This window comes from Archocentrus centrarchus, chromosome 2 (assembly GCF_007364275.1).
Source record: "Archocentrus centrarchus isolate MPI-CPG fArcCen1 chromosome 2, fArcCen1, whole genome shotgun sequence".
NCBI classification, from domain to species: domain Eukaryota; kingdom Metazoa; phylum Chordata; class Actinopteri; order Cichliformes; family Cichlidae; genus Archocentrus; species Archocentrus centrarchus.
The window spans coordinates 5,446,897-5,467,671 of NC_044347.1; the positions used below are offsets into that span (position 1 = coordinate 5,446,897).

Genomic DNA, 20,775 nt, shown 5'->3' on the forward strand with positions numbered 1-20,775 from the left:
TGCTCTTAATGGGGAATCTTTTTAATATTTTATACACTGAGGGTTTTGGAGGTACATTTATTCAGTGATGGAGCATCCACACAGTGTATTCTCAATTTTAGGAGCAAATAAAAATAAAACCCTAAATGTCCTATTAAGAAAATCTGCTCCAATTGAGATCTTCAGTGTGTTTAGATGAGCTGTTAGAGCACATTTAGTGCTTTCTTTTCTCTTCTAGTCTGATCCTGCTGTTGTGGAGCGCATTCATTTCCTTTGGTGCTTGTTTGGCTGCCCAGTGCCTGATGGTGGTGAGCAGGATCACAGCATTAAGTGTGTAGTGTGGGATTATAGTAGGGTGGAGCTGGACTGTTCCAGAGAAACTATCAGGATCACTGCCCTCCAGTGGTCACTGTCAGTAACTACAACTCTGCACATCCAATAATCCTGACATTATGACACATTTCCTGCAGTGTTTCAGCACTAATGTTCATCAGTGTGATAATGACGCTCTATATGTGAACACAGATTAAATAGTGACGTCAGCACTGAGAGTTTTCTTTGTAATCTGAGTAATAACACAGCAGATCCTCATATGAGGCTGACAGGATTATTAGGATCAATGTGTAACCATATTGATGTTTCCATGGTGACTGCTGAACATCAACACTGAGGCTGCTTTTCATGTTACTAATGTGTCTCCTTGTGTCCTTGCTTCCTTCACTTGCATTTCTTCCTCATGTTTGAGCTCCTCTCAGTGAGGATGTGAGAGAGAGATGTGAGGATGGAGGAGCTGAAAACACCAAATGAGGAAGTGATGTCAGTGATGATGTGCTGCACAGCTGGATCACATGACCAATGAGTGGGACAAATAACAGAAGCTCTTCTCTCGGCTTTATAGAACAAAGCAGATATTTAATCATTTGGATCAATAAATGAATGATTACAGACTTTTGTCTTTTCATGGAGTCTGAACCACAGAAAAATCAATGTTGGCGAATAATGAAATTTCTATCTAGTTTCTAAAGGATCATTTAATTGTCCAAATGCCACCACAGACAAGTTAAAGTGTAGTTGTGATTTCATCATTCTAACAGCAGTAAAATAAATGTCAGGATGAACTCTGGCTGCTCACCAAACTTGTGTTCATTGGACAATAATGTGTGAACGTCTCTGAGCAGTTTGTAAATTGATGTTTTGGGTCAGTGCAGCTCAGTGATTCCTCTCTGATATCACAGTTTGTCTCATCTGCAGCAAACGAACTGCAGCTGACATGAACTGAATCATCTCAGCTGAACTGAGCTTCAGAGAAACACAACATCCTGATATTCACTGTGAAGCTCTGAGTGGAAAAAGACAGAAAAACAACATGTGGATCCTGGAATAATGGCAGCTTCCATCTTTAAAGGACTGAAGAGGAAGAAGTTTACAAGGAATCATTGAGAACAGTTTCAAACATCAACTGATTGAATCCATGAATCTGAAAACGTGTTTGTGAGTGAAAGAGACTAGGGTGCAACGATTAGTCGACATTAGGGCTGCATAAACGATTATTTTAGTAATCGAGTATTCTATCGATTATTCCAGCGATTAATCGAGTAATCGGATAAGAAATACTTTTTTTATTAACAGTTTATCTGCATATTTTAACTTCCGTACTGCAGTTTTCTCGCCATGTGAACAAACAGCGGTGAATGGAGCAGCTACAAAGTTCTCTTTTCTTCACCTAACACTTGCTGATCAGGTGCTTGATGAAGGACCTCCAGCTGTTTCACAGATTTAATGATTGTTACTAAAGAAAAAGCTGCTGTTTGGACGCTGGAAAAACATTTCCTTTTTCACTACTTGAGCTCACCGTCACAGCTTCGCCTCTTTGCGCTTGCGCAGTTAAAACCGCTGCCTGCTATGAGTGTTTCAAAAACTAGTGGCTGCGGGAGCCATGGCGCATGTGTGAGTAATGGTGTAATGCTTTGTATTCACAAGCATTCTCGAAAATACGTTTCTACTGCAGGTCTATATTTAGTCACTAATAAGGGATTAAAGTATAAAAATATTTTGAAGGAGCCCCTCGGTCCTGGGGGGCGGGCCTTCCGGTACCGAACCATCGCTAGTGCTAATGGCCCGCGCTCGCTAGCAAACCAGTTCTGGTAGCTACAGCTGAAGTAAAGACAAAAATAGCAGCTGAAATTCTCAGCGAGCACAACACACACAGACGCACAGAGAGCAGTGGAGGCGTGGAAATGCATGTCAGCGACAGTTGCCACCCGTCCCGTAAAGTACGGAACACGGCATGTTACGGAGCCGTATTCCACGGAGTCCCGTAACATACGGGGTTCTGTATTTTACGAGACAGGTGGCAACTCTAGTGATGATCCACTCTGTGTTAAATGAAATCCATCGCAGCGACGGAGAGCTTTTTAGAATGTGTGCTTGTGTATACGTGAGTGATTCACACTCCAGTCCAGTAGGTGGCGGTAATGCAGTTCTATGTTGGTTTGCCAGCCCCCAATAAACCCACAAAAAAACGTCAGCACTAATGCTGCTAATGCTAGTGAGGAGCGCCGCTTACACCGAGACAGCTGAGCGCTGCAGAGTTTAAACGAAGCATCGACACAGTAAATTTGTGTCGATAAATTTTTAGAATCGATTTAATCGAGTTAATCGATGAATCGTTGCAGCCCTAGTCGACATTGTCGACAATAAAAATAGTCGATGACTGAATTTAATTGTCGTTTATAGTCGTTTTTATTACTGGTGATTTTTTTTTTTTTTTTTAACTGAGTGAGACGTCTTCTTGTCCATCTATCTCTGGCGAGCTTCACACATGCGCAATAGCATTCAGCGGCACGTTTAGTCACGGCGGCTACTGAAACAACAGGCGCGCTAGACGATCGAAGGTCTGGGACAATTTCACCCTCAATAAGAGAAAAAATAAGTTATCTGCAACATTTGCAAAGCGGAGCTCACATATCATGGAAGCACTTCTATGATGCACGAGCATTTAAAAAGGAGGCACATCGGACATCTGGAAGCAGACACGGAGTTGGACGCACCGGTAAGATATGCTTGTAAGCTAATTAACAGCACACATGAGGAGACAACTCGTATATACTGTTATTTGCCGAAAAAAGGTTGCGTGTATGACTGCAGAACCAATAACAAAAAATACAACTTGAATTAATTTTAAAGATGTACTTTGGTTTGGAAACAAGTGTCTCCGAAGAGGACCATGGATGACTTAGTGCAAAGGAGGCAGACCTGTACTCCGGAGCAGGCGACTGCTCTCACTGAGTCTGTATTAAACATGCTGATAAAAGACATGAGGCCGCTCTGCCTCATCGATGGTGAAGGGTTTCAAGAAATGATTCGCCAGTTCAATCCAGATTACATCCTCCATCCAGAACCCATTTCACCCACTTGATGGAGAAAAAAATTTTGAAGGTAAAGCACACACGCATGCACTCATACACACATTATATTTCTCATAAGAAATTCTATATTTGATTCATGTAACTGATAAATATTTAATATTTTGGTTAAATCATGAGATAAATGCAATAATTAATTAAAAATATAAAAATGTCATAAACCTACTGCGACTATTTTGTGGGTTGTTGTTCTTACATATATGTACTATAAAAATATTTACAAATTCAACTCTGTCTTAAAAGATCAAGGAGATCATAAAAGAGGTCAGCAGCGCCCTCACACTGACAGTGGATTTGTGGACCAGCTATGCCACAGAGGCATATCTTGGAGTGTCCTGCCATTTCATCACCAAAAATTGGCAAATTAAGACTTTCAACCTTGCCACCATGCCTCTGGAGGAGAGGCATACTGCTGCAAACATTGTGACATGGATGGAGGAGGTGATAAAGAAATTTGACATCTTGCCCAGCAAAATTAAAGCAGTAGTTCATGACAGTGGGTCTAACATTGTGGCAGCAATGCAGATTCTGGAAGAACAACATGGTTGGGCTTCAGTCCGCTGCGCTGGGCACACTCTTCAGCTCATAGTTAACAGTGCCCTCAAAGAGCCCATCATCAGCAAAGCTGTTGGTGCTGCAAGAAACCTGGTAGAACACTTCAGGAGAAGTGAGCTGGCCAATCCAAAACTGAAGAAAAAACAGCAGCAAATGAACACCCCAGAGCACAAGCTGATTCAGGATGTCAGTACAAGATGGAACAGTACTTACTCTATGGTAGAGAGACTCCTTGAACAGCGGTGGCCTGTCACTGCAACTCTGTCACATCCTGAGGTAACTCCAAGAGGCAAGCACTACTTTGACTTAAAACCCGATCAGTGGGTGTTGCTTGAGCAGCTGGAATGAGGGTTGCAGCCTTTTGAGTGTGCCACCGTTTACCTCAGTGGACAGGAATATGCAACGGCTTCATGTGTTCCAAAACTGGTCAAGGACCTGCAACTGTCCATACAGCAAGCACATTTTGAGACAAGCTCAGGAAAAAACTTTCAGGGCAGTGCAGGAAAAGAGATAACAGAGAGATGGGGGAATCTGTACACCCTCTCTGTAGAGAGAGAGAACCCACTTGTTCTTGCAGCTGCCATTGACCCAAGATTCAAAAAGCTGAGGTTTATGATCGCTGAAGATGCTGCAAGGCTGAAAGCTGCAGTGGAAGTTCTTGCTATCAAAGTAGCAAAGGTGGAGGATGAAACACATGATGGCTGCGACCCTGAGCTACAGCAGAAGAGGGTGTGTGTTCCAGGGGAAAACTCAACACTAAACAGCCTGCTTCAGTCTGACACAGACAGTCTGAGTGAGGGAGATGAAGAAGCCCAGGAGGCCCAAAAGATTGAAATGGTGAGAAGGGAAGTTCAGATGTTCTTCACAGAGCCAGCAACATCAAAAAAGGAAGACCCTATCAAATGGTGGAAAGAAAATGAAGGGCGTTTTCCTACACTGTCAAATCTGGCAACATCTCTTCTGTGCATTGCTGCAACATCTACCCCAGCAGAGCGAATTTTCTCTGCAGCAGGGAATATCTGCTCTCAAAAGAGAGCGAATCTGACCCAGGACCACGTGGAGATGCTGACATTCCTTTGTATGAATGAACTGTGACTGAAATGTCTGCATTTTGCAGCTTGCTACAGGATGTTCTGAACTGTTTTACTGCTGCTAATGTGGCAACTTTGTTATTGTTTTTTTACCCGCAAACCTGATTAAAATTTTTGAGAAGTATCCATCCTTCCGTGTGTTTACTACCACATTTTAGATAACCTTATGCTAAATGTAAAAGCTGATAGCTAAATAAGTGCCATTTCATATCATAATGATTCATAATCCGATTAGTCGACTAATCGTTTCAATATTCGATGACTAATTGAATATCAAAACAGTCGTTAGTTGCAGCCCTAAAAGAGACAGACATGTACAGACTGAACTATCTGTTCAACAGTCAGAGTTTCTCTGACAGGAGGACACTCTTTACACTAAACTCAGCACAGAGACACTGAGGAAGCAGAAGACCAGACTGTAAATCCAGGATAAAGAGGTTCAGTGAATGTGGTGTTGAAGGTGTGGAGGTGGATCAGAGTGTCAGAGGAGACTCTGTAGAAGGACAGAGTGTCAGCAGGACAGTCCACATACACTGCTACTCTGTCATAGACAGAGGAGGAAGAGGATGTTTCTCTCTTATTGTGCCAGACAGAGTAACCAACTCCAAAAGAACCATCATAATCAGAGCACCTCAGACTCCAGGACTGATCATTCCTTCCAAACAAACAGTCTTCTCTGTTTCCTTTCCTGCTGATTCTTCTGTAACTCACTGATATCCGAACCTCTCCGCTCCACTCGACCTCCCAGTAACAGCGACCAGTCAGACCATCTCTACACAGCAGCTGAGGACACTCATCAAATCTGTCTGGATGATCAGGATATGAGGAACAAAATGGGAACAGACTTGTCACCTTCCTGTTGTTGTCAGACAGTTTGAGGTTTCTGTTCACTGTGTTTGGGTCGATTGTGAGTTGACAGGAATCTGATGGAGAGAACAAACACAATCCAGCTGCAGTTATTGATCCATCATCTGTTCATTGATTGACACTTTGATGATGACTCCTGACATCAGAGATGTGAATGAGTGATGTGACAGTTTGAAGATGGTTGAATGTGTGCTGCTTTGTTTTCATCAATCACATTAAAAACACACTTACACTTCCTCAGACCTGGGATCAGCCATCGGACTCCAGCAGGCCCCACCCTGAAAGGAGGAGGGGGGTCAGAGCAGCACAGTCTCTTTCATTGTGCACACATGGACATTACATCGCTCTCAGACACACACTGTTAGACACTGATAAAGGAACAGCAGGGCTTTCAAATTAAGCCGGCGGCAGGCGCATTTTCCGCTTACTCCACCACACCGTCTACTCCGTTTCCGTCTACTTTTTAATTTTCCTAAAAAAAATAATTTGAGCCATCCACCGTCTCCATTTCCAGCGCCATGTGGACGCACATGGCAATATTTACATTCTTTCAATTTGAGCCATTTGATTGGTTCACGTCTGCCATGTGACTATTCATATCGTCTGCTGCCGTCATGGCTTCTCATGTCTGTAAGAGAAATAAGAGAAAACAGCAGTCGTCACAAGTAGCCGCCAGGCTTGGGGACCAGATGATTGGACTTAAGAAATGGTTCAAGCCCACGTCCGAGGTTGAAAGTAAATAATCTAGGTATACATGATCAATGTAAACAACAGAATTGTAATGATCAGATGAGAGAAAGGCCGCCGGCCTTGTGGAATGTGATCGTCTGCATGATTTGATGATGAATTTCAGAGCCGACCATTCTGTTTGTTCAGTTTGATGATAAAATAATGTGCATTAGCACAGCTTCTCTACTTTTGAAGATTAACTTTCAAAATTATTTAAAATCAGAGGTGGGAAGTAACGAAGTACAAATACTTTGTTACTGTACTTAAGTACATTTTTCAGGTATCTGTTTTACTTGAGTATTTATTTTTCTGACTATACTTTTACTCCCTACATTTTTACACAATTATCTGTACTTTCTACTTCTTACATTTTGAAAACAGACTCGTTACTTTAGTTTTAACGTGTCTGAGAAAAGTTTCCATTTCTGTCAAACATCAAGCGATCTGAGCCTAAACGGAGGAACAATAACATATAAGAGACAATCGTACTGGCGTATCCTCCATCACCGGGCTTATCGCATACAAAGGGATTAAATATGCAAACCCATATAAATAATGTCTCATTTATAGCGCTATAATCAGGGGTTACAGCGGGCCGGACCGAGTCCGTAAGTTGTGCTCGCGGCACATAAACAGCTTAGCTAGCGCTACTGAAGAGGAGCGAGCATGAAGGGAGTAATGTGTGGCAGGTAAATGCAACGTTTCTAAATGCTCAACAAATATCAGCAAACACACAAAGTGTGTGCAGTTTGTCACACAGTGTGTCTGCTAGCTAAAAGAAGAGCTGCTGTATTTCAGGGAGAGCAAAGAGAGAGAAGTTCACTCAGAGATGGAGAAAGAGGACAGGAGAGGAAGGAGAGAGGTTAGAATTAAAGGTAAGGACTGCAAAACAAACTCAAGTATGCTAACTGTGTTATTCAAAGATTGTATGAAAATACTGCAGTTTAGCATGTAATAAATAGGTTAGTGTGTTATACTGTATTTACAGTAAAGCTCTGTGTTGGTGCACAGAGGCTGTGTTCATGGTCAGAGTTACAGGTTACATCAGTGCAGCAGAGATGAGTTTGAATCAAAGCTGCTGATGCTGAGATTCATTCACTGAATCCAACATTTCTACAGCCTGTATTCTATCAGTGTAGGGGATGGAGATCAGCTCAGATAGCTGTGAAATACTGGGTTACATCTTTGTGAGTTCACTTCATCCACACAGAGCAGTAAACCTCAGAGCAGCAGCAGCAGGTCAGCTGATCACAGCCTGCACACCAACATCATTTAGTGGAGCTCACAATAGAAAGCTGTGATTCTTCTGTACTTAAGTACAGAAATTCAGTACTTTTGCCACCTCTGTTTAAAATTAAACCATAACATTGTTGAGATGCATTGCATATACAGTAAGTAATGGTTTGTGAACACATCGGCCGTAGCATTTCTTCCTTTCATAGTAGAAGTTGTTCATTTATAGTGACTTTGATATATTTATGGGAGTACTGAATGAAAGTCTTTAAAAAAGTAGTAAAATTTAGGGGATAGTGCTCATAAAAGCAAAACAGATAGGAAAAGACGCCCATGGAGGACAGCAAAGATCTCTGTCATAAGGTGCCTGCTACTTTGGCATGCCCCCCCCCCTGCTACTCCAAAACAATTTGAAAGCCCTGAACAGTCCAACATTTGGACACAGCAGTGCAAAGCCCATTATCCTAGGTGTCCAGTTAGGTTAATGAGTGAGCCAGTAATCTGTTTATGTTTCCACTTGTTTGTTCTAAGCTAGGCTAACAGCTTCCACCTACTTCCAGTGTTGGTGCTAGGCTAGGCTAAACATGTCCTGGACCTGTCTCTGCACACACATGAAACTTAATCCCATTGATGGTCAGAGGGTAAAAATGTGAGACTGTTCCTCTGCAGAGATCACTTTGAACTGGTTGCTCCATTGTTGTTGATGGAGATTTTCTCCTTTGAGACCCCCATACAGATATCTACTGTTTCTGTTCAAGCAGACTTTCTGATAGAAGCAAAGTAAAAAGGTTCCTCTATGTGTGACTGTTCAGATAACACTCGTATCCAGCATGAAGTCATCAGACAGGGCCAGAGTGAAGTACAGCTTCCTCCTCTATCAGACACTGTCTGTGGCTGCAACAGGCCTCTCCATACCTGAGAGTTTCCAGTCTCAGCTGCTCCAGCAGCTTCACTCCTGCCTCTCCTGGATGGTTGTAGCTCAGGTCCAGCTCTCTCAGATGGGAGGGGTTGGAGGTCAAAGCTGAGACCAGAGACTTACAACCTTCTTCTGTGATCAGGCAGCCTGACAGCCTGCAGACATGACAGATACTCTTAGAGAACAGCAGAGCAGCTGCATGCAGACAACAAACTGCAGCAACAAATCAGTTTAAAATGAAAAGACTGAAACAGGAGTTCAAAATAACCAAGTCAGTCTAAATGTTAAAGTCTACAAGTGATAAAATCAGTGAAGTCAAAATGATGATCAAATCTACATAAAGTAGGACTGAGGCTGATGGGAGTGTCATTAGTTTTGCTGCTTTTTGGTTTGAATGAAAGTTTTGGTCAAACTAGACGTCTGAGCAGATGATGGCACTAAATTAAAAGTCTGCTGATTGTTGAAGTTCTTATATTTCATTGTGAGGACAACATGAACATCTGAAACTAATTTGATCACAACCCATCAAATCTTTGCAGAACCAAAGTGGCAGCTAAACATCATCCTCCACTGAACTGTTGGAATATTTTTATGCTGATATTTAAAGTTATTATTCCTACTTCTGTTTATTTGCAACTGAACTGCTTTCTGCTCTGAAATAAAATTCATACTGTGTGTCTAAAAGTAGGAGGAGGACTTGAGGCCTATTGGAATTGCTCTTATTCATGTTCAGGGGCTGCAGCCTATATTACACTGTCTGCTGTGGCCCAGTGTTGAACTTCTTGCCTAATTCAAATTCATGCCTAGTTTGGCAGTTTGTTAGAATGCCCTCATTGGGTTCATCTTGAGGACATCCCAATTGTTGCCAGAAAAGTGTAAATCTGTCCTCACATCCAGCCCTTTAGTAAATTTGGCCCTAAACTCTCTCCAATGTTTGGCTAGTGTACGCTCTGGGGCCTTTGTGCCCTTCTAGATAGTAGATGAGAGCCCCTATCGTACAGTCTGACAAATATGGCGGATGATTAGGTCTCCAAAAGTGCAGACCGAGCACAAAATCATAGACAAAGGACGACGAAGAGTATAAATACCATGCTTAGAAGAGGAGTGGGAAATAAAGAAGAGAAGATGTTGCAACAGTCTTTGTCCGTGTTGTCCGTTTTTCCAGCAACTACTAAGGCACAACCTCCTGGGAGGGCTTCTTGGTTTTTGCTTTTTTGTCATTTGCTTTTTGTGTTTGTATATTTCTGAGTACTAGTAACTTTTTGTAACAGAGCTTGCTCATCATCATGGATCATTTGGACAGTTTGATTTTATTCAGACTCGTACTTAATCTCAGCACGGGCTTTCCTCGGTCAGAGGGTGAGACGAGGAAGCCGGGGCATGATCAACAGGTTCTTTCTTCTTCCCTCCATCACTCTTTGTGTGTATCTCTGTATTAATCATGCTACTGTCTGTGTCTTTTTAACTATTTGTGTGCAACTAAGATGTCTAATAAACAGCCTGCATCGGAACCTGCTCAACCCTGTGATTTGTTGGTAACTATGGTTTTAATTTACAGCCAATAAGGAATATGGAGACCCCTAAAATGTAACCTACAGAGCTGTGCTGCTGGTGAGGCTGACATCATTTAAAGGTGCACATGAGGAAATAGTTCATTAGAAATAAGACAAAGAGAGAGGAATAAAAACAAACTGTATGTAGAAAACAGGATTTCACCATGGTGAGCAACATCCAACACTTTTTGTATGTTTTTTCTTTTTGATCAGATCCATCAGCCAGTTTAGAAAAACACTGAAAGCATTTCAGTCCAGATTCAAAAGCTCAGGAGCTGATTTAAAATAAAGAAACTCAAAAAAGAAAATTCTTTGAGCAGAGAAAAAACTGCCACAGTTTAGATAGTTTGACAAATCATAGCAGACACAGTCCTGCATCAGTTAGACACTAATGGAAACCAGATTTTAGTCATCTGTTGAACATTTGAAGAATGCTGACCTGAGTGTTTCCAGTTTACAATGTGGATTCTCCAGTCCAGAAGATAAAGCTTTCACTCCTGAGTCCTTCAGGTCATTGTTACTCAGGTCCAGCTCTCTCAGACTAGAGGACTGGGAGCTGAGAACTGAGGACAGAGTTTCACAGCTTCTCTCTGAGAGGTTACAGACACTCAATCTGAAAAGACAATAATAAGAAAACAAGTAGTAGAGGATTAGTCTTCTTAAGTAATATTGAGTGTTTTAATTTAATTGGAGTGCTATTAGTGGGTGGAACAATCCGAAATTGATAGTTGATATCAGTGATGGTATTGGTATCAGATCAATACTATAGTTATAGAATACAATACTCCATTGCTCCTGTTTCATCAAAAGTTCAACATTCCTCGCACACTTTGCTCCTCCCCCCCATCCTCTGCTCTTCTGTGATTTGTTGCTGTGCCATCACATGACTCAGCCACAAAAAGTTAAAAGGAGCATCCTGTGGAGATATTTTACAACTGTAAATGAAAACTGCAATGTATGTATGTATGAAAGCTATTGTCTATTGTGGAAACATCACAAATTATTACAAGCACATTATAATAAGAGGCAGAGGGAAATCCCTCAGACAGATCCAGACCCTCAGCACAGAGACAGAGGCCTTTCAGAGAGGAAAAGAATATCAGGTAGCTCATGTTAGTGATTAAAGTATGTTATTCATAATATATTCATATGTGATTCTGCTAATGGTAATTTTGCCTGAAATGCAGCATTATAAAAGTAACAGAATAAGTGAGAAGAATCATTCTGTAATGGTTGTGAATGAAGTGCAGTAATGTCATGAACAGGAGGTCTTTCTCAGGTCTGTTGCTAACAGTTAATCATGTATAATTATAATAATTATTCAAGACCTTGTAGGTGAGGAGCAGGATTTTAAATATAATTCTCATTCATTACACTGATTATGAAGTATGAGGTTAGGAAGATAAGCTGTACTGACCTGAGTGTGAGGATGAAAATAAGAAGTGCAGTAGAGCCTGTTTAGGCAGGCTGTGTGATACAGGGAAGTACTGAATGTGCCAATAGGATGAAGTGTGTGTAAATGCATGTCTGCATGGGGGTGTGTGGCTCACAAAGTATGTGTGAAAGAGAGAAGAGGAAAAGTGATGCATCTGGACAAACGGGTATAAAAGGGGCTGTTAGGAAGGTTCAGGGTTCTTCCTCTAGTTTCCTTGTGGAGCAGAGAGCAATTTCAGTGAGAAGCACCACAGGATTAACCTCTGCCCAACCACTGTGGACTTAATGTGGAGTCACTACTTCCCCATTTGGATTTTATCAGGCACGGTTCAGAGCGGAGATCATCTCAGATCTGTGTGGACCCCTTCTCCTTTCTCTCAGTCATCTTAACAGCAGTATCAGAAACCAGCATCAGCACAGAGTAGATCAGTTTGGTTAAGATACATTTCAGGTGATTTGATTCTGTGATTCTTATTATTTGATTGAGCTTTTGCTTTGCTCTTGTAATGATGATTCCATTCATTCAAAAAAAGTTTTGCAAACCTACCTGACCCTGTGTGAAAACATAATTGCCCCTCAACCAAATAATGGGTTGGGTCACTCTTGGCAGCAACAACTGCAATCAAGCATTGGTGATAACTGACAACGAGTCTCTCTCATCACTGTGGAGGAATTTTGGTCCACTCTTCTTTACAGAATAGTTTTAATTCAGCCACATTGGAGGGTTTTCCAGCATGAACGGCCTGTTTAAGGTCAAAGCATCTCAGCTGGACTTTGTTTTAGCCAATCAGGGGTGGACTTGCTGGTGTGTTTTGGATCATTGTCCTGCTGCATAACACAAGTAAGCAGAGCTTCAGGACACAAACAGATGGCTGGACATCTGCTCTATATGATAAAAGTACAGAAGGTTCCTTTAAAAGTTAAAAGCATCAGTGATACTGGCCCTGTTTCTATTTGGTATCAGATCAATACCAAATTTTCCAGATTAACATATAAATTGGGCAGTATCAAATATTACATTTCTGTTAGCGTAAGTGTAGTTATTTACATTTCTGCTTTTTTCTGTCAAGATGGGGAGCTGAGTGAACATTAATGAGAAATAAAATGAACTTTTTTGATTTTAGCAAATGGCTGCAATGAAACAAAGCGTGAAAAATTTAAAGGGGTCTGAATACTTTACGTACCCACTGTATAATGTGGGGTTTGTGCTGATGGACGATGTTATCAACAATGGTCAAACTGACTGGCAATTGTTCACCAATCAAGGCAAGCTTTTAATCTAATTTCCCCATTAATATATTAAATTGATATTATCATTGTTCTGAGAGTCATAATCAGTTAAATCTGCTTTGCTACAGTTTCACGTTCAATCTTCCACAAACAACTGACACATGTAACACAGATGTGTCTGAGAGTCAACTGACACGTGCTTTGAATATATGTGTGTGTGTGTGTGTGTGTGTGTGTGTGTGTGTAGTTACACTGAACTTTCAGCACTATCAAATATAAGAAAATAGAAGGATATTTCTGACTGTTGGGCTGATTTTTTTCTTCTATAAATCAGAGTTTAATGTAAGTGTGAATTCACAGAGATGTTCTTTTATCTTTTCACTTGTTTCCTCCACTGTTGTCACAGTTCGGCTGATATCCAGCCAACATATGTTGCTTAATTAAGAGGATAAATCAGAAAGTGGTGTTTGTCAACGTGCTTCTTCATGCTGGAAGTCAGAAACAAACTTATGGTGTGTCTGTTTGTGTTTCACTTGTGTTTTTTTTTTTTGTTTGTTTTGTTTTGTTTTTTTCAGATAGCAATACCACAATGGCAGGCTCTTCTGCTCTTGGTCATCAGCAATGCCGCGGGGCAACTGGACAACTGGACTATGAAGCAAATTGCCCAACCCTGATACAGTGCTAAGAAAAAGTATTTGCCCCCTTACTGATTTCTTTGTCACATATTTGTCACACTCACATGTTTTATATCGAAGAAATTTTTACATTAGATAATAATAACTGTATTTTATATTTACTCAGGTTATTAAGTAATGATTTATTCAATTAAGGGAAAATAATAAATGAAATCAATTATCTTAAAAAACTACATGTTGTGTGGCGTCAGGGTGGCTCAGCGGAGGAGCAGACGACCATGTATGCTGCATGGCGGAGCAGATGGTGCAGGTTCACATCTCGACCCGTCACCATTCACTGTGTGTCATCCCCCATGTCTCTCCTCCTTTCACTCTCCCTCCACTTCTGACTGTCAAATAAAGCCACAAAAAGGCCAAAAAATAATATTAAAAAAGAAAAAAATCACATATATAACAAAATACATTGTTATATTATTAAAATTTGTTTGCTAATCTGGAAATATGTAAGTGTGAGAAATATACAAAAACTAAGAAATCAATAAATTTTCACTCCACTGTATGGATCATAAGAAAATAAGTGATTTCCTGTGGTAAGTCATAAAGATTTATGATAGCTTCAGTGTTCTAGCTAGCGGTTGATCGCCAGGTGCTGCGCTGAGGATTTCACTGCTTCGCTTTCGTCACTGCATTTAGCAAACAGGAGCGCGCCCCATGGACTCCACCCTGGCTAGAACACTGCTTTTATTGCTGCTTGCACCTGTATTATTTCACTGCAATTTACAATCTACCACAGAGCATGGACAGTTCACTATGTGGACGTTTGAGCTCCCTACGGTCGTGCGCACACTTAATTTTGTGGGCTACAGAAATTGAAATGACAACCGGCATGAACGCGAGGAGAAGTAAGAGGAAAAAAACGAAGATCAAATGAAAATTTCAGGCATGATTTAACATGAGTGGATCATCGCTGACAAGTTTTTCCCACGCCTCCATTACTCTGTGCAGTGAGTGTGTGTGTGGCTGCACGCGCGTGTTGCTCCCTGTGCAGAGAAATCAGCTGTTATTTTTTTCTTTATGTCAGCTGTAGCCACCAGAACGATCACTATAACCACAGTTTGTTGGCGTGAGCTGTCATAGCACTAGCGATTGTTTGGTTAAGCTCATGCAGCCCCCAGTTTTTCAACAAAAGCACAACAGCAGCTGTTTCACAGTCTGTCTGCACATGCACAGCAAGCGCAAAGAGATGGAGCTGTTACTGAGAGGGTGCACTCAGGTGGAGCGAGAGGCGTCCAAAGGAGCAGCGCTTGCTCCTGTAAAGACCTTAAAACTTTTATGGGGAAACAGCTGGAGGTCCTTCATCAACCACCTGATCAGCAACATGAAGAACAGAGAACTTTGTAGCTGCTCCATCTACCCTGTTTGTTTCACAGAGAAACATCTGCAGTATGGAAGTTAAAATATGCTGATGAATTGTTAAAATGAAAAATTATTTCTTATCCGATTACTTGATTAATTGATGGAATAATCAATAGTTGCAGCCCTACTTGTATTCAGAAAACCATAATCAAACATTACTTTTCAGCACCAGTGGAGCTATGAAAGACCTTCAAGAAAAAACTACAATTCCCAGCAAGATGATGTCACTTCCTGTTGTTGCATTGAAATCATGACGCTTACAACACAGGGACTGATGTTTGAACGTAGGAATTGCTTTTAGCAGCTGATTGATAAAAACACGTTATGTTTTTATCGGGTATGCTTTTTACATGATTTCTGCAAACACATTAGTGAAAGTAAATGGCAGTCTGGGACACATAAGTGTAACTTTTCTGGATCATATGCAAAATTTATCACTCTCGATCTAATGAGGCCTAATTTAGTGTTCTGCATCAGTCCTACGTAAATAACCAAAAATCATCTCTGAACCTAGCCTGACATGCACCTCAATAAAAGTAACTACAGGTTCACAAAGGTTCTCTTCCTGCTCTTGACGGAGACGGTCGCATTCTATCTCTCTCCCTGCCCTCCCTATCTCTCCGCTTGCTGTGAGAGCGTCTCTCACACACTGTCTGAATAAGAATAAGATTGAGAGCAGGCCCTGGGCCCTGAACACCATTGATCGAATTTTTTCCACTATGAGATCGGGGAAAGGGGAGCCTGCGTGTCCGAGTGGAACAGACCCGGTTGGATACGTCATCGATTCTTGGAGCTCGTGGAGACCTGTGTGCATCTCAGCCCCGGAGGTCGAGGACGTGGAAGACGTCTACATATTTGGCTATGTGGTAGGGGTATCTCTCTTGCTTGGGCTCGGAGGATACCTGAAATTAAGAAAATCTGGGCAGCAGTTCGACATCTGCAGAGGCTGCCGACCCAAGTGGATGGGCTGTGCAGGGCTGTACAAACTCAGACTCAAAGCCTGTCGGACCTGAGCCGTAAAGTGGACGGGTAGTCCAGCTGAGAGTGTGCTCGCAGGCGAGAGGGGTTCGATCTGGAGATAAGGTTCGGTTCTGCATGGTGAGGACGGTAACTAATGAATTTGGAATATTGGATTACTGAATGGTTCCCCAGTGAGACTGAAGGCTGTTGGAAAAAAAAGAAGCAGCCTGTTCCAAAACAACATCTGCATTATCAGGAATTCGGCTGGCAATCATATCTCTCCAGGCCTATGTGTGATGGTCGCTTTCCCCCTTCAGCCCTCTCTGTGATTTGTGAAGCTGGATCTGGTGTACCACGGCCGCTGATGAACTTCCACCACTATCAGTGAACTGTTTTGGCAGTACGAGATGATTTTTTTGAACCTACCTATCCCAGTGTATCTCTTTCTGTATCTCTTTCTGTTCTTCTGCTAAAGGTAGCGCTGCAAGTCGGCTGCATGACCTCGGACACCTGCCCCCCCGTGTTTGTGTTTGTTGTATTCATGGATGGGTGCTCTGTTAACTGCAATTTCCAATGTGTGAACCTGCTCACCCACATGGCAATAAAACCTTCATTCATTCATTCATTCATTCATTCATTCATTCATTCATTCATTCAAGACTGTGATTACTGCCTAGGCTTCAGAGGTGCTTTCTGGTTACATATATAGGCCCTGTCACTCAATTAGCAAGTGGGAGCGGCTTTTAGTGGTTAGCATTAGCTTGGTAATTAGAATTAGCAGCCTCCCCCCTTTTGGGGGGGGGGGGGGGGGGGGGGGGGGGGGGGGCACCGGGCAGAAGAAAGATACTGGCTAGAACCCTGAACTTACAGAGCTTTGTCGGAGGCTTTGACCACTGGCAGCAGCCTCAGCAGAGCCTCCTCTGAAGCAGAGTATTTCTTCAGGTCAAACACATCCAGATCTTCTTCTGATGACAGTAAGATGAAGACCAGAGCTGACCACTGAGCAGGAGAAAGTTTATCTGTGGAGAGACGTCCTGATCTCAGGGACTGTTGGATCTCCTTCACTAGAGAACGATCATTCAGTTCATTCAGACAGTGGAACAGGTTGATGCTTTTTTCTGCAGACAGATTCTCATTGAGCTTCTTCTTTATGTACTGGACTGTGTCCTGATTGGTCTGTGAGCTACTTCCTGTCTGTGTCAGTAGACCTCGTAGGAGAGTCTGATTGGTCTGCAGTGAAACACCCAGGAGGAAGCGGAGGAACAAGTCCAGGTGTCCATTTGGACTCTGTAAGGCCTTGTTCACAGCACTCTGGTGGAGAGATTTTTCCCTGAAGTACTGAAGTTGTATTAGATAAGTAAATAATTTAGACCACTTGGAATTTGTCTGTTGTTCTTCCAGCAGATTGACTCCAGAGTTGATGAAGGTCAGATGGACATGAAGAGCAGCCAGAAACTCCTGAACACTCAGATGGATGAAGCAGAACACCTTGTCCTGGTACAGCCCTCTCTCCTCTATAAAGATCTGTGTGAACACTCCTGAGTACACTGAGGCTGCTCTGATATCGATGCCACACTCTGTCAGGTCTGATTCATAGAAGATCAGGTTTCCTTTCTGCAGCTGATCAAAAGCCAGTTTTCCCAGAGACTCAATCATCTTCCTACTCTCTGGACTCCAGTGTGGATCTGTCTCAGCTCCTTTATCATACTTGACCTTCTTCACTTTGGTCTGAACCACCAGGAAGTGGATGTACATCTCAGTCAGGGTCTTGGGCAGCTCTCCTCTCTCTCTGGTTTTCAGCACATCCTCCAGAACTGTAGCAGTGATCCAGCAGAAGACTGGGATGTGGCACATGATGTGGAGGCTTCGTGATGTCTTGATGTGGGAGATGATCCTGCTGGCCTGCTCCTCATCTCTGAATCTCTTCCTGAAGTACTCCTCCTTCTGTGGGTCAGTGAACCCTCTGATCTCTGTCACCATGTCAACACAATGAGCAGGGATCAGATTGGCTGCTGCAGGTCGTGTGGTTATCCAGAGGCGAGCAGAGGGAAGCAGGTTCCCCCTGATGAGGTTTGTCAGTAGCACATCCACTGAGGTGGACTCTGTAACATCAGTCAGGATCTCAGTGTTGTGGAAGTCCAGAGGAAGTCGACACTCATCCAGACCATCAAAGATGAACACAACCTGGAAGTCTTCAAAGCTGCAGATTCCTGCTTCTTTGGTTTCAGTAAAGAAGTGATGAACAAGTTCCACCAAGCTGAACTTTTTCTCTTTCAGCACATTCAGCTCTCTGAAAGTGAATGGAAACATGAACTGGATGTCCTGGTTGGCTTTGTCTTCAGCCCAGTCCAGAGTGAACTTCTGTGTTAAGACTGTTTTCCCAATGCCAGCCACTCCCTTTGTCAGCACTGTTCTGATTGGTTCATCTCTTCCAGGTGAGCCTTTAAAGATGTCTTCATGTCTGATTGTTGTTTCTGGTCTGTCTGGTTTCCTGGATGCTGTTTCAATCTGTCTGACCTCATGTTCCTCATTGACCTCTGCAGTCCCTCCCTCTGTGATGTAGAGCTCTGTGTAGATCTGATTCAGAAGGGTTGGGTTTCCTGCTTTAGCGATCCCCTCAAACACACACTGGAACTTCTTCTTCAAAGCAGATTTAAGTTCTTGTCGACAGAGTTGAGCCATGTATTCTGAAAATGCAATAATAAGCTGTTAAAATGAATTATTATATATTAAGTAGGCCAACATGTTGGTCCGTCTGTTGAGACATTAGTAAATATTTTATTTTTGCAGCAGCTTAAATCTTCAGAGAAATCCTCTTACTGCTCTGCAGATGGTCAGCCAGCTCCTCCTGCTTCATTCTCCTCAGGAAGTGCAGTGTGATCTTCACAAAAGCCTCTCTGCTTCTCTTCTGCTCTTTATCCTCACCCTCCAAGGCCGTGTCACCCTCCCCATGACTCTCTAAGCATTCTGGGTAATCTGGACTCAGAACCTTCTGGATCTTCTTCAGTTCGTTCTTCACAAAAGTGATGATGTTGTCCTCCAGCAGCTGGAACAGAACACTATATGAACGACCCAATCAGACTGACTCATAGAGCCAAACATCAGATCACAATGAGAAATCTACTGGTCTACATCAAAGATGTTTCTAAAATAAATGCAGTCAAACTTCACTCATTTTAGGCCACTGAGATTAAAAATGATGCTTAGTTGTTGGTTGGTTCTAGTTTCCATGATATGCTTCAAGGTCTGTTTTAAAACCAAAACTTCTTCATTGAAACCAGAAACCACTAAAACTTTGAGATCTTATGATATTATCTCTATTTGACCTTTGACCTCTAATCTGACCTTGGATTTGACTTTCCTAATAGCAGAAAATTTGAAATGCTGCAATGTAAAATTACTCAGCAAATATGCCCCCTTGAGGCCCACAGTGCCCCTACATGGGCCCCAGTGGGACAGCCCATAGTGTGGGCTGACTGTGGTCTGCTCACACTAAGCAGAGAGTAGCTCACAGTGGGGTCCATTGTAAACCTGCAGTGTATCCATAATGTGGCCACACTTCTGGTGGGCTGTCTTATCTTCTACACTGTCACGGCTGCGTGCTGGCAAGGCAGGGAGGACCCCAGTGCAGGACACGGCGAGAGCAGGTTTAGAGAGAAGTTTATTTTAAAACTTCAATAATCGCGAAACAGGAAACTCGAAACTTGAAAGCAGGAACTAGAAACGCCAAAACTCAAAGGTACTAAACACACAGGCAAAAACTGACAAGGACCTGAACACTGAACTAAACAACACTGAGACTTAAATACACAGATGGAACGAGGGGGAGTGGAAAACAGCTGAGCACAACAGGTGAAAAGAATAACACTAATAACACAGGAAGTAAAACATAACAGAAAACACAGGGAACACCGGACTACCAAAATAAAGCAGGAAATACTAAACATAACCGATGCAGACCTAACACCGAAAACTTGACAAAGGCAATATTACAAAATGAAACAAGGGAAACCAAACCGCACACTCAAACAACAAACAGAGAAACTAAAAGAAACACCATGAAAACAACCTGAAAAGTACAACAAAAGAAAGCTACACAAAAGAACTCAAAACGTTGGGCCACCGGCCCAGGATCATGACATACACAACAGTCACATTTCCCTGTATTTTGTTTCCTTATTATAAATAATGTGCCAGCAAATATTCCCATGCAGGCCAAAAGTGGGTAGGTGTGGGTGAACTGTGGGGTAGTGCCCAGAACAGTTTTGCCCTTTAGGGCCCCTGTATGTGTTTCCTATGTGTTGCCCAGTGATGTGCGGTGAGGGTCGTGACTGGTGAGGCACTGACGTCATCACATCAGATTTACAAACATATAGCTTATTCACCATTTGATTGGCAACAGTTGTTTTGTTTAACATTAACATAGTCTGAAGCAAACCTTTTAGCTCCGGTGTTGGTCTTCCTTTAATTATTATCTTCTGCTTCGATTGAAAGTCCAGTTTAGAAAATTCTTTCAGTTGAGTTATGTAATCTTCCATGCTGAACATAAGGCCAAGCAACAGGAAAAACTAACTGGCCTTGCTAACTGTTTATGGTAGCTTGCCACCGAGGAGTCGTAGAGTCCCTGGGATCACCAGCGCCCCCTACCATGAGGCACGAGAACTGCGTGCCTCACCTAGTGTCTCTTCGCAGCAGTTTCATGATCGCTCAACACAAGAATGCATTACACACACATACAGTTGTTAATGAAAA

General features: G+C 42.3%; 1 pseudogene; it reads right to left on the minus strand.

Annotated features, from left to right (window-relative positions):
• LOC115798360 (uncharacterized) overlaps positions 1–20,775 on the minus strand; it is a 243,522-nt pseudogene that overhangs the window by 191,935 nt on the left and 30,812 nt on the right.